Source organism: Bacillus rossius, chromosome 3 (assembly GCF_032445375.1).
Source record: "Bacillus rossius redtenbacheri isolate Brsri chromosome 3, Brsri_v3, whole genome shotgun sequence".
NCBI lineage: Eukaryota > Metazoa > Arthropoda > Insecta > Phasmatodea > Bacillidae > Bacillus > Bacillus rossius.
The window spans coordinates 56,379,305-56,392,304 of NC_086332.1; the positions used below are offsets into that span (position 1 = coordinate 56,379,305).

A 13,000-nucleotide genomic window follows, 5' to 3' on the forward strand; every position below is an offset into this window, starting at 1 on the left:
CGCGAGACGTCCCTCGGCAGCTACACAGGCCGGACGGTCCACCCCTGCCTCCCCGCAGAAGGGTGCTCTACGCGAGAGAGCTGGCGCCGGGAAATACAAGAAAACGGCCGAGAGACGTCCGCTACGTCTCCACATATTCTACGGAGATGGGTACGCGACAACATTAATTATAAAATACATACACACTGTAATAAATGTCAATAATGCTTGATGCCAGCTAGGTTTTGGTTTGCGGTACCACTCGTCAACTATACCCCAAGGCTTGCGTAGAGAAGCCTGTGGGATACTGCTTTCTTTGGGAGGCGGCCATGTTGGTTTCAGAGGGAGGAGCATGGAGCACTCGTACCAGGAGGCCGAGGCCAAACGCAGGACACGACAAATTCTTGCAGGGAACCGAAACTACGTGAGTTGTAGGCTTCCCGTCTCAGCGATTCATAGAATCATAGTACAGTATAACGTGTCTTTCTTCCTCCTCCATGGATCACATTCTTTAGTGCATGAGACTATCTAAGCAATCAATTGCTGTCTCACCCCTCTTTTTGACAATTGTTTTCAGCTGCGCCATCTTTTGGTTATTTGAAACACGTTTTTTAAGTTATAATTAACGCAGATATGTTTATTTGCAGATAAAAATTATATTTTAACTTATTTACGAAATAGAAAATCCAATGATGTTAATTTATGCAGGGTAAGTTTTGAACTGTTTGGTGTCACAACATGGCCGACACGTTTTATTTGGGTTACCACGAAAGTCGGAATTCGCACATTCAGGCAAAGTGGCTTACATCTGGTGGTTTGATTTTGAATCACCGAAGACGGTATAAACCTATAAACAAAGGGAGCGTATGCTTGGTTTCAGGAGCGTTAAAGGATGGCAAGATGTTTTGGATTCGTGGTTTGAGTAAATTTTTTTGAATTAAGCAGTGTATGAGATATGTTTTAAGTTCGGAAGATTCAAGAAATTTGTGTAATGTATTGCTCAGTTCCGGACTGTAGAGTTTATTCAGGAAAAAATGTTTCAATGCATCGTTTTCCTAAGGGCGCATGTTTTAAGAATAGGCAAACCAGTAACCAACTATATGTATGTATGTCAACATCATTTTACGAAAGAGGATATCTTTTATAGAGGTAGGTAATTGTTGTTTTTCTTCTTACTTACTAGGCTCTTATCAATAGTGGGTACTATAAACAGCAATTTCACCAAAATGGTAAGGAATTCCTTATCTCCGCCTTTTGCAATAAATTCAGAAAGGTTTATATTAATAACTAAAATTTTTACAGAATTTTTTACTTTTGTTTTAAAGAAGAGGGGCAAAACTAAATAATTACCATACTACAGCTCGTAACCTATAATTCATACTCAAATCATAAAAATGAGATATTTAACTTGAATATAGGTACATATATAAAATAGAAAGTAGTTTTTAAATGATAATATCATCTAATCCAGGCCACCATAAAATGGCTATACATTTAAAAACTGTAAGCATTCATGACATTTTAAATATATTTTTTTAAAGACTCGTATAAAAGCGAACTTAAAACACTTAAGAATAATCTATATAGGAAATTTAATACTAAAGATGTTTATTTATTTTTAATTATTTTAATTTTTTGTAGGAACATGTTTTATTCTCAAGTATCTTCTCATTTCTCACAGGATACTAATAATTCTGTATTTTGAACTCCTTTTGCACTACATTGTAACCTGTTTTCCCAGCAAATCATTTTTCACACCAACACCACCTTCTACTGTGCTCTATTAGCACTTATCATAAGTCTTAAGGAAAAATATAAAATATAACCATTTCTGTTAAATCTTAAGTCATCATGTGGTTTGCACACGACCCGTCAAAATTCCTACACAAAAATCATAAACCATTCCACTACCATGCATTGAGTCATATTAACTACACAACTAATTATGATTCATACTTCATAATTCTTAATTTTCAATTATAAACCCAGCTTAAGTACATAGTTCATGATTTCGTGCATTTCAACTACGGGTTCAAACATTTTATAATTATCACCTACAGACACACGATAACACAAATATCCATTACAAATCAACAATCTCAATGCAGTCTTTGCCCTCCATTTTGTTATATGCAGTGCTGCGCTCTAGAAGTGCTAAATCCGCGAATTTCGTCTTGCAGAATCATGCTCGCGACGCGCGGCACTAGTGCGGCACAATGGTTTACTATGGATGCGAGGTTTGTTTACGTTTGATGTGGCGCGAGGCAAACAGTATTGTTTTTGTTAATTGAATATTTTAATCAGGATGGATGGCCAAAAAGATAAAAAGAAACTCAAGCAGTAATGAAGGAAATGGTGGAAATTTTAAAAGAAGTTGACCAAGGCAGGAAAAATGCAGATGTGGCACGTTCGTTTGGTTTGGTGTTCACTACACTGTCAACAATAATAAAAGATTGCGAAAAAATTATTAAACTGTACGAACAGTCATCTTTATCTGCTGGTCGCAAGAGACTTCGGTAAATATGTATTGTACGGATTAGCGCCAAAAAAAATCGTACAAATATGAAATAACTTTCATTATATGCTATCTTACGTCCTCTTTTCAGAACCGCCTGCGGAGATAAAAAATTCCAATTACTTTTGGAGATATCGAATTTTTTAATATTCATTTTTTGGCAATTTTTTTAAAAAAAAAATTTTAAAATCTGAAAATACCTTTATTCTGTGCTCTTTAACTTCCTCTTTTCATTAAACCCAGCGGAGATCAGAAATTCCAAATACTTTAGGAGATATGGAATTTTTTAATTTTCATGTTGTGCACTGATGCGGCGTTTCAGCGGGAAGCCTACGATTCACACATCCTTCTGGACATACCCGAATACTCACGTTGGCAAGCCTTCTTTTCTTAAAATTAGCAAGAAGTAATTAAAAATACTTTAAAACATTGTGGATGGTTGGTTATATTAGGTAAGTATAGCTACATTAAAAAAAACTGTAAAATCATTTTATGGTTGCTTAGCAAATAACTTTTTAATATGTAGCTATCCAGCGCTAGGAAACCGTTTTCATGATTTCACAGTATTTTTAATGTAGCTATCCTAACCAAATCAACCATCCACAATGTTTTGAAGTATTTATAATGTAGCTAACATAACCTAATTGACCATTAGTTTTCATTAGTTGCATATTTATTTACAATAAACAAAAAAAAACCGAAGATGCACGATCGGGCGTTTGCCTCTCGTCTGTTGAAAGAAGGCTTGCCAACGTGAGTATTCGGGTATGTCCAGAAGGATGAGTGAATCGTAGGCTTCCCGCGTTCACCATTGTTGCTTGTTTACAAGTATGATTTTTTTTTTTTCGCGACGTAGTTGAACGACTACATCACGTAAAAAGAAAATTACGTGAGTTCCTACTGTTCATCCTTTTTCCCGGTTTGTTAGGTCAGGTCAGCTACATTATAAATACTTTAAAACTAAACAACAATTAAAATTAATTTTTATTATTTTTAATGTCCGTTCAGTTTCAAAGTATTTATACTGTAGCTGACCTGACCTAATCTACCTTTGTCCCGTTTTGTTAGGTCAGGTCAGTTACATTATAAATACTTAAAACTATACAAGTAAAATTAATTGATATTATTTTTAATTTATGTTTATTTTGAAGTATTTATCATGTAACTAACCTTACCTAATGGAAAATTTCTGTTATTTAGGCATTCACGCACACACGGCAAAATATAAAATGGCGTCTGTTAAATGATTACATAGGGCTTGTATTGCAAAATAAGAACGCCGATATCACCAAAAGTAATTGGAATTTTTAATTTCCGCAGGCGGTTTTGAAAAGAGGACGTAAAAGAGCATATAATGAAAGTTATTTCATATTTGTACGATTTTTTTTGGCGCTAATCCGTACAATACATATTTACCGAGACTTCGCCTAGGAGATAACAAGGACCTGGAAATTGCGCTGAACAACTTTCTGAAGGATATGAGGGCACAAAATGTTCCAGTCACAGGACCTATGCTGCAGGCTGAAGCAAATAATTTTGCTTTCTTGATGGATATCAAAGATTTTCAGGCAAGTTATGGTTGGCTTCTTCGATTTCGTGAACGATATGGAATTTCATGGAACGTTGTGTCTGGGGAAGATAAAGATGCTGATACGGCAGTTGCAGAGCAGTGGAAAGTCGACAGATTGAACGGAATTCTAGAGTCCTATTCTCCTGACAATATATTTAATGCCGACGAGACAGCATTTTTTTTATAAAATTCTACCAAATAAAACTATGGCATACAAAGGAGAGAAGTGCACAGTTGGGAAGAAATCCAAAGAGAGGTTGTCAGTATTATTCTGCTGCAATGCAACTGGAACCACCAAGTTAGTCCTTTAATCATTGGAAAATTCAAAAATCCAAGATGCTTTAAGGGTGTTGCATCACTTCCAGCTGACTACGTCAGCAACACAAAGGCATGGATGTCAAATGATTTATTTTATAAATGGCTAGTTGAGACCAATAAAGAAATGAAAAGGAAAAAAAAAATCATAATTCTGGTTGACAACTGTGCAGCTCATAATGTTGATGTGCGACTTGAAAATGTAAAATTAGAATTTCTTCCTGCGAACTGCACTTCCGTGTTGCAGCCTTTAGATCAAGGCATCATCCAAAATGCAAAAGTACATTTTCGGAAGCGGCTTGTTGAGAGAATTTTGATCAACATCAGGTGCAATTTGCCCACAAATGCCAATGTCCGTCAAGCCATTTAACTTATAACAGGTGGTTGGTGGAATGTTAAGGAGGAGACAATAGCCAATTGTTGGAGGAAATCTGGCATCATAAAGGCAAGTGATGAAGAGAGCAGTGATGGTTTGTCTATGGACCAGGCAACCACAAGGTCTGCAAGTGATGCTGTTGCTGGTGATGGCATCTCACCAGAAGTTTGACAAGGAGTGTCAAGTACTTTGCAACTAGACAACATTTCTTTTGAAAACTATGTAGGTGTTGATTGTAATGTCGAAACTACACCACAGTTGACTGATGCAGAAATAGTAAATGAAGTGATGCAAGCAGCAGTTAGTGAATCTTCAGAAGATGAAGAAGTTGAAGAGGAGCCAGTCACTGCAAAAGAAGCCATGATGTGCTTTAAAAAACTTTCAGCATTTCTTTCATAAACAGAAAATGTTCCCATCCATGTAATGGAATCCATGCACAATGTTGAACAGTTTGTGCAACAAACACAAAACATACCAAGCAAACTAAAATTTCTAAGTTTTTCAAGAAAAAAGAATAAAATTTATTCTTGCTTAGAAGAAAGGCCAACTCTTTTGTTTGAAGTGTGTTTATGTAAAAACTATCAAAAAACATAATAAAAAAAAGTGGTTATGCCTAAACTTGCATGGAATTTCTTGTTTATCTGTGTTTTTTATTTTGAAGTGAACATTTTTGGTAAATATGTAGTGTACGGATTAGCGCCAAAAAAAATCGTACAAATATAAAATAACTTTCATTATATGCTCTTTTACGTCCTCTTTCATAACCGCCTGCGGAGATAAGAAATTCCAAATACTTTAGAAGATATCGAATTTTTTAATTTTCATATTTGGGCAATATTTGTTAAAAAAAAATTTAAAATTCCAAAAATACCTTTATTCTGTGCTCTTTAACTTCCTCTTTTCATTAAACCCGGCGGAGATCAGAAATTCCAAATACTTAAGGAGATATGGAATTTTTTAATTATCATGCTGTGCACTGATGCGGCGTTCAGCGGGAAGCCTACGATTCACTCATTCTTCTGGACATACCCGAATACTCACGTTGGCAAACCTTCTTTTCTTAAAATTAGCAAGAAGTAATTAAAAATACTTTAAAACATTGTGGATGGTTGGTTATATTAGGTAAGTATAGCTACATTAAAAAAAACTGTAAAATCATTTTATGGTTGCTTAATGTGTTAAAGTAATGTAGCTAACATAACCTAATTGACCATTAGTTTTCATGAGTTGCATATTTATTTACAATAAACAAAAAGAAAAAAAAACCGAAGATGCACGATCGGGCGTTAGCCTCTCGTCTGTTGAAAGAAGGCTTGCCAACGTGAGTATTCGGGTATGTCCAGAAGGATGAGTGAATCGTAGGCTTCCCGCGTTCACCATTGTTGCTTGTTTACAAGTATGATTTTTTTTTTTTCGCGACGTAGTTGAACAACTACATCAAGTAAAAAGAAAATTACGTGAGTTCCTACTGTTCATCCTTTTTCCCTGTTTGTTAGGTCAGGTCAGCTACATTATAAATACTTTAAAACTAAACAACCATTAAAATTAATTTTTATTATTTTTAATGTCCGTTCAGTTTCAAAGTATTTCTTAAAACTATACAAGTAAAATTAATTGATATTATTTTTAATTTCCGTTTATTTTGAAGTATTTATAATGTAACTAACTTTACATAATGGAAAATTTCTGTTATTTAGGCATTCACGCACAGACGGCAAAATATAAAATGGCGTCTGTTTAATGATTACACAGGGCTTGTATTGCAAAATAAGAACGGCGATATCTCCAAAAGTAATTGGAATTTTTTATCTCCGCAGGCGGTTACGAAAAGAGGACGTAAAAGAGAATATAATGAAAGTTATTTTATATTTGTACGATTTTTTTTGGCGCTAATCAGTACACTACATATTTACCCTTTTTTTTTTACATGCTGTATTGTACGGGTACACATCGTTTGCCCTACAGGCGTTTGCCCTAAACGTAGGGCAAATGCCTGTAGGGCAAACGACTTTAGGGCAAATGCCGTTTAGTGCAAACGACTGTAGGGAAAACGCCGGCAAGCACTTTAGTTTTGGATTAACGAAACCACGCCAACTTTTAGGGCAGACGCCTTTAGGGCAAATGCCTGTAGGGCAAACGACTGTCGAAAAACTTCTTTTAGGGCAAACGCCTTTAGGGCAAATGCCGGAGCTTGGTCCGAATGGGATTATCAAACATTTTGTGCAAACGCCTTTAGGGCAAATGCCTGTAGGGCAAACGCCTGTAGGGCAAATGCCTTTAGGGCAAACGCCTTTATGGTAAACGAAGTTTAGGTTATTTTGGGTAATGTAGGTTTTTTCAATTATGTATCGATTCAAACAGTGTTCTTGTAGTTTATATTTCCTCCGCAGGTGGCAGTACCTAAATAAATGTTTTCCCTCTAAATGCAAAGTTTACAAAACCGTCGCTAGATGGCACTTATGTAAGCCTATATCGAGGTTTGGTGGGAATTCATGTGGTATGAACTTCCTAGATTCACCAGCAGATGGTTCCCTGCGCTAAGTTCAATGTTATCAAATATTTTTTTCTGTAAAATATTTCGGAACATTAGGTGATGTAAGGTCTTCGACCAAAAAAAAAGTCGTATAATAAAAAAACAGTATTGGCGATTTAACAAAAATATCGCTGGAAAAAGGTTCAACTTTTTTTTCCGGGGATTTGCTAATTTCAATTTCAGCTGTCAGACGCGCATTACGCTATGATTACTTAAAATATTACGAGCATATAGGTAAATAATGCGAATACTAGCCTTTAAACATTTTCTTAATTAGCATAATAGTACTAATGCGGTTAAACTCCTACATATTGTTCATACTTTTTTTATTCTGGAATGTATACACAACATACAGCTGAAGTACACAATGAAGAAGTATTCCAGTTCGTTTTGTTCTGAGTTTTCCATAATTTGCATTTAGTTTGTAATGTTTGTGTTAGATCATTTTGACGTTCAGTTATAAGAGTTGGCCGATAATAGTCATTAGTTGGCATGATTCTTAAAATAGGCTATATCCGTAATATAATATATATTTAAATATATCCATATTATTACCCATATTTCCATAGTGGATTCCACTTATATTCCCAAAGTAAAATAATGAAGATACGTAATGGTATTTCTCAATAATAATAATGTGATTTTAGCCCACCGCACACAGAACGACTTTCCTTGCGGGATTGTATGCATATTTGTTTGTTCCACAATATTCCTTTCTTTTTCCAAAGTGACTTGTAGTGACGCGATGTAATGTTCACACTTACTTAATAGTTCATTTTCAGGAAGATCACACCCTTGTACATCAGTAACCTTCCCTGATGAGGATCCATAGTCAACATTTGGTTTAGTCGATTGAAGTTCACGCCGTTTTAGTTTCAACCGACTACCTATCTTCTTGGTAAGCCAGTTTACGCTGAGTTGTGCCGTGTCGAATCTTTTTACGAATGACTTTCTTGTTTATTGAACCAGGGCTCCTACCTGACATTTTTTTGAAATGACTCTTCTCACAAGCTAAACCTTTCTTGAATCTTGTCCTGCCATGTAACATTTACGCTGAAAAGAGCCTCGCTGTGTCTGTGTGTAGGTAATTTATTATTTTGCGTCCATTAAATTTGGCAACGAGGCTCGTATAGAATTCTGCAGAATTACTGGTTTTGTTTTCTTTGAGATATCTGTCACAAAAAAAATGTCTTATTAAAAAATTAAAAACCTTTCGTTTGAACAAGATTGTTTTAGATATGGAGCGTCTGTGTGCATAATAGTGTGAAATCATATATCCCATAATTATAAATGAAAAATCCCCGATGGCAGCCAGTCGGAAAGGTAGATTTCGTCGTGCGGCTTAGCCTACCAATATAAAAATAAACTTTCTGAAAAATTCCAGAAGTTTCAATGACTATGTAAAATCTTATGAATATTTCTAGAATATCCAATGTAACAATAAATTGCAAATTAATTGTTGGCTCAACAATATGTATGGGATATAAATCCAATTCAACAATACATTAGACATTCATATTTACCTGAATTAGAAATTCTGAAATTCATAGGACCTAGATCGGAGAAAAAATCGTGTAATTTTATGTAAGTCGCTCTGCGAAATCTACCTAAAAACGATCTCAGGAGAAAAAAAATTATAGTCACGTACAAACTTAATTTGTGGAGATGAACTGCATGTGCACAACTGATACTATTTTTGATACATGATTATTATGCTAACAGTTTTTGTTATGGTTTGCTGTCCTGTAAGCCCGCCCCACACGATGCCCAATTTCTGCTTTATATTCTATTATAACCATGGGTATAAAAGTGGGTATATAAATTTAATTAGCAGAAGTGAAGAAAGAATTCATTACTCCATACACACGATACCCAGAGTTCTAACAAAGAAAACAGCCAACATATTTGCCGACCAAGGCAAGCAAGTCGGGTTGGATAAACCTATTGCGTACATTTAACCAAATACTGAATATATATAGGTATATATGTGTGTATATATATATCGTGCCCACTGTTAAAGTTGTAAGACTGTTTGTGGGCATGTGACAAATATGTAATTAACTAAATAAAATTGCAACGGTTTATTTTGAAAATTATGCAATTCGGTGAATTATTTTTTTAAATATTTATTTTCTAAGCTTCACTTGCAAAAAATATAGAGAAGTTGATTCAGTGTTTAAAAACAAGATCATAGCAATTTTGAAACTAAATTGTTTTGAAAATATATTAACTAAAATTGCACTTTTTTTTGCTGATTCATTAGCATTTGAAACAGAGTTATATTTAATGATATTTCTTTGTGTATTATACTTTTACGTAATTCATTATTGTACATACCACGACATATCCAAATCGTTCCTAGTTTACACTCATACCTATGACATTCGTTCAAATCTTGTGGCAATATGGATGATATGATTAAATGCATTTTGAAAAGTTGTACATTTCATTGGCTGTCACACATAAAATCAGTCTTTTATTATAGTTCACTTGTTCCCATAAAACTTATTAGGGGTTAAGCTATAGATGGTCTGGGCGAATTAGCAAAATATGCACACTCTCGATGAAAGTATTTTCACCGCATTCTACAAACATATTAATAAATCAACAGATTCAGTTGGGCACATGTTATATAAAAATTGAAAATAGGCATGAAGGTCTCTGAGGCTATTTTAACAGTAACTTTTAAACGCTGAAAATGTGTTTATAAATGCATATGTATAATCTTCTGTCTTAAATTATTTTAGGGTCATCGTTTTTAGGACGACTTTAAGTGAAAATTCCAGCAGGCAAGGATAATAAAATTTTGTAAGCTCCTTTTGTTAACGCTTGTTTTTATATATAGCAGCAATATTAAATTAAGTTAATTCGTTCGCTATTTAACCCCCCTCCGCCTTGGAAAATATTACATCATCAACCTCTCTGTTAAAAAATGATTTAAAAAATACAATCCAGTCACTGAGATTGGTGCACCATCTGTTGTAAGGTTCAATTACCAGTTGCATTCTTAGACTTCAACGTTGGAAAAGCAAACCGTATGTGCTGCCATCTAATTTGTGAATTTTATACTTTGTACTCATTTGGAGAATGGTTCCAACATTTGTCAACAGGGGCGACACACGTAAGAACATCTATCTTCGAAAAGGTTCGTAGGGCAAACGCCTGTAGGGCAAACGACTTTAGGGCAAATGCCTTTAGGGCAAACGACTGTAGGGCAAACGCCGGCAAGCATTCATTTTCGGATTATTGAAAATTCGTAAACTTTTAGGGCAAACGCCTGTAGGGCAAATGCCTGTAGGGCAAACGACTGTCGAAAAACTTCTTTTAGGGCAAACGCCTTTAGGGCAAATGCCGGAGCTTGGTCCGAATGGGATTATCAAACATTTTGTGCAAACGCCTTTAGGGCAAACGCCTGTAGGGCAAACGCCTGTAGGGCAAACGCCTGTAGGGCAAACGACTTTAGGACAAATGCTTTTAGGGCAAACGCTTTTAGGGCAAACGCCTGTTTGGAATGAGGAATGCGAGAATATGCTTCGAAAATGCGTTTAGGGCAAACGCCTGTAGGGCAAACGACGCACTCCCTATTGTACAAACAAAAAACTTTCTCCAGTGATTCTTAAAATATTTAAGGTAAGTATTTTCAGGGAATGCTATCCCAATAAATGTACATATCTGCAAAATAGTTTTTAACCCATGTCATTTTGTGTTCGACAGATATAAATTTTGTATATGTAGGCCTAGAATTTAGGACACTGTATTAAGTTCAGTATTTTTTTTTTTTTAAATTCTTCTTGTTTTACGAATATTTGCTTCCAAGCTAATGTAAATTTGATCCCCTACTAATTTATTTTTATTCAAAAATACTACATTTTAAAGGTAAATATATGCTTTATTGATGTAACTTACCTACTTTATAACGAGATTCTACTGTGTATTTTTTAAGATTCCCCTGCACGTGATGTTTACCACTGGCCCATCACCTGGTGTATCTATGTATATTGTACACGCACAGGTGGTGGCTGGCAGAGACATCACAAAGTGTGCTTCTACAGCAGCAGAGAGTACTGGGGGACCCAAGCTTTGCATACTGTTCAGGGCAGTACCATGACAAATATAATACATCAACATGTTTATTTAAGTATAACAAGCTGCCAAGAAATAAATTTTATTAGTACGGCAACTGGAATCTTACGATTCTGACAGAGATTTTGCAAACAAAGTTTCAGAATCAGAGCAAATTTTATTCTAGAGCTTTGATGTGGCCACTGAACCACTGTAGGTAAATCATATTGTTGATACTTAACCAAAAGATGCCAATGTAATTATTCATCAGAAGGTTTCAAACTATAATTAAGCATATAAAATGCCCTGCTGATTGCAATTAAATAACATGAGGCCAGACCATTTTCATATCTGGACATTCTTAAGCGTAAATGACCAAATTTCAACGTGTGGAATACTTTTAAAATTAGTTAAGCAACATATCATCCAAGGTTGACTCCAAAGAATGAAAGAAGAGTTTTATGATAATTTAGTAAACAGGGTGATGCAGACCAGTTAAGATTAACAGTTGTTAACTTTAGAATGCAGATGGAGACATAACCTCAGTTGACAATAAGAAGAGAATGTAAAACTTCATGCTCCCAATGGTGGCAGGTTGGCATCCTTGCACTAAAACTTTGCTGTAGTTAGTTGAATTGAATTCATGCCTCCAGCAAAAATAAGTTATTGCATAGTCTTTTAGGTAAATAAAAATTCCATTGTACATTATTATGCCTTGACTAAAAATATTAATGTAAAAGTTCATAAACCATATACTGGTTCTGGAGGGAGGACAAAAAAAAATTGTAATACCACATGACATGCTTCTTATTAAACCCAACTCTGTCTCTTTGTTTTTAGCAAAACCTGCAAGAGGCATAAAACCCTTGGGACATAAAAATTGAAGGTTATAGTAAAAACTTACTGATCTTTTGGGGTGCATGGCACTGATTCTCCATTAGTCTCTTGGGTTGCCCCACTGTTCAAGCCATGGCACATGTGCACGCACACACATCACAGGTAGGAGGTTTGAAAGGCACCAAGGGGGCAAGTGCGTCATATTGGGATGACAGCAGGGGTGCAGCCTCTGGTCGTTGTCAACTCTTAAACGTTAGTTTTATTAAATGCTGTTCATCTTGCAAAGCTGATATTCTCAGGTGTACATAACCAAGAAATAGATGAGGTTTCCTAAAGTAAGTCCTTTATCCAGTTATAACACCTGCACTGTGGTCTCTTTCTCAGCTTGATAAGTATTTCATGTTCAGTTCTACAGCATATTCATAAGACAGCTTCTTGGCTTGACATCCTATATTTAATACCATAATGCATTGCAGAATCTGTAGTTAAATATAGTCACTTAACATGTTTTCTTGACGATCTAAAAACACTATATATGAACATGGTAATCATTGTAACCTTTACCAATTTTTACCAAATTGTCAGAAGTTAAATTTAAAAGTCAAAATTGTTAACTCAGTATTTTACTGAAATATACGGGGAGAACATCACATACAGAGATAGGATGTAATCTCATAACTATTACTTAATAAAAGGCCAAAAAACATTTTTGTAATGGTTTATAAACAACTCATGTTCTGGTTTTTTTTTGGGATAGCATGCACAAAATCTCTATTTAAAAAAAAGGGGGGGTTGATAAAGAATTACAAATAA

The 13,000-nt window shown here is 35.1% G+C and overlaps 1 long non-coding RNA gene across 1 annotated transcript in view; it reads left to right on the forward strand.

Annotated features, from left to right (window-relative positions):
• The first annotated feature begins 696 nt into the window (after positions 1-696).
• The window catches only part of LOC134530726 (uncharacterized), a 29,501-nt gene continuing 17,197 nt past the window's right edge, over positions 697-13,000 (forward strand). Inside the window, exon 1 of the long non-coding RNA XR_010074864.1 lies at positions 697-12,349. This is a non-coding gene — a long non-coding RNA (uncharacterized LOC134530726). The remainder of the gene's footprint in view (positions 12,350-13,000) is intronic.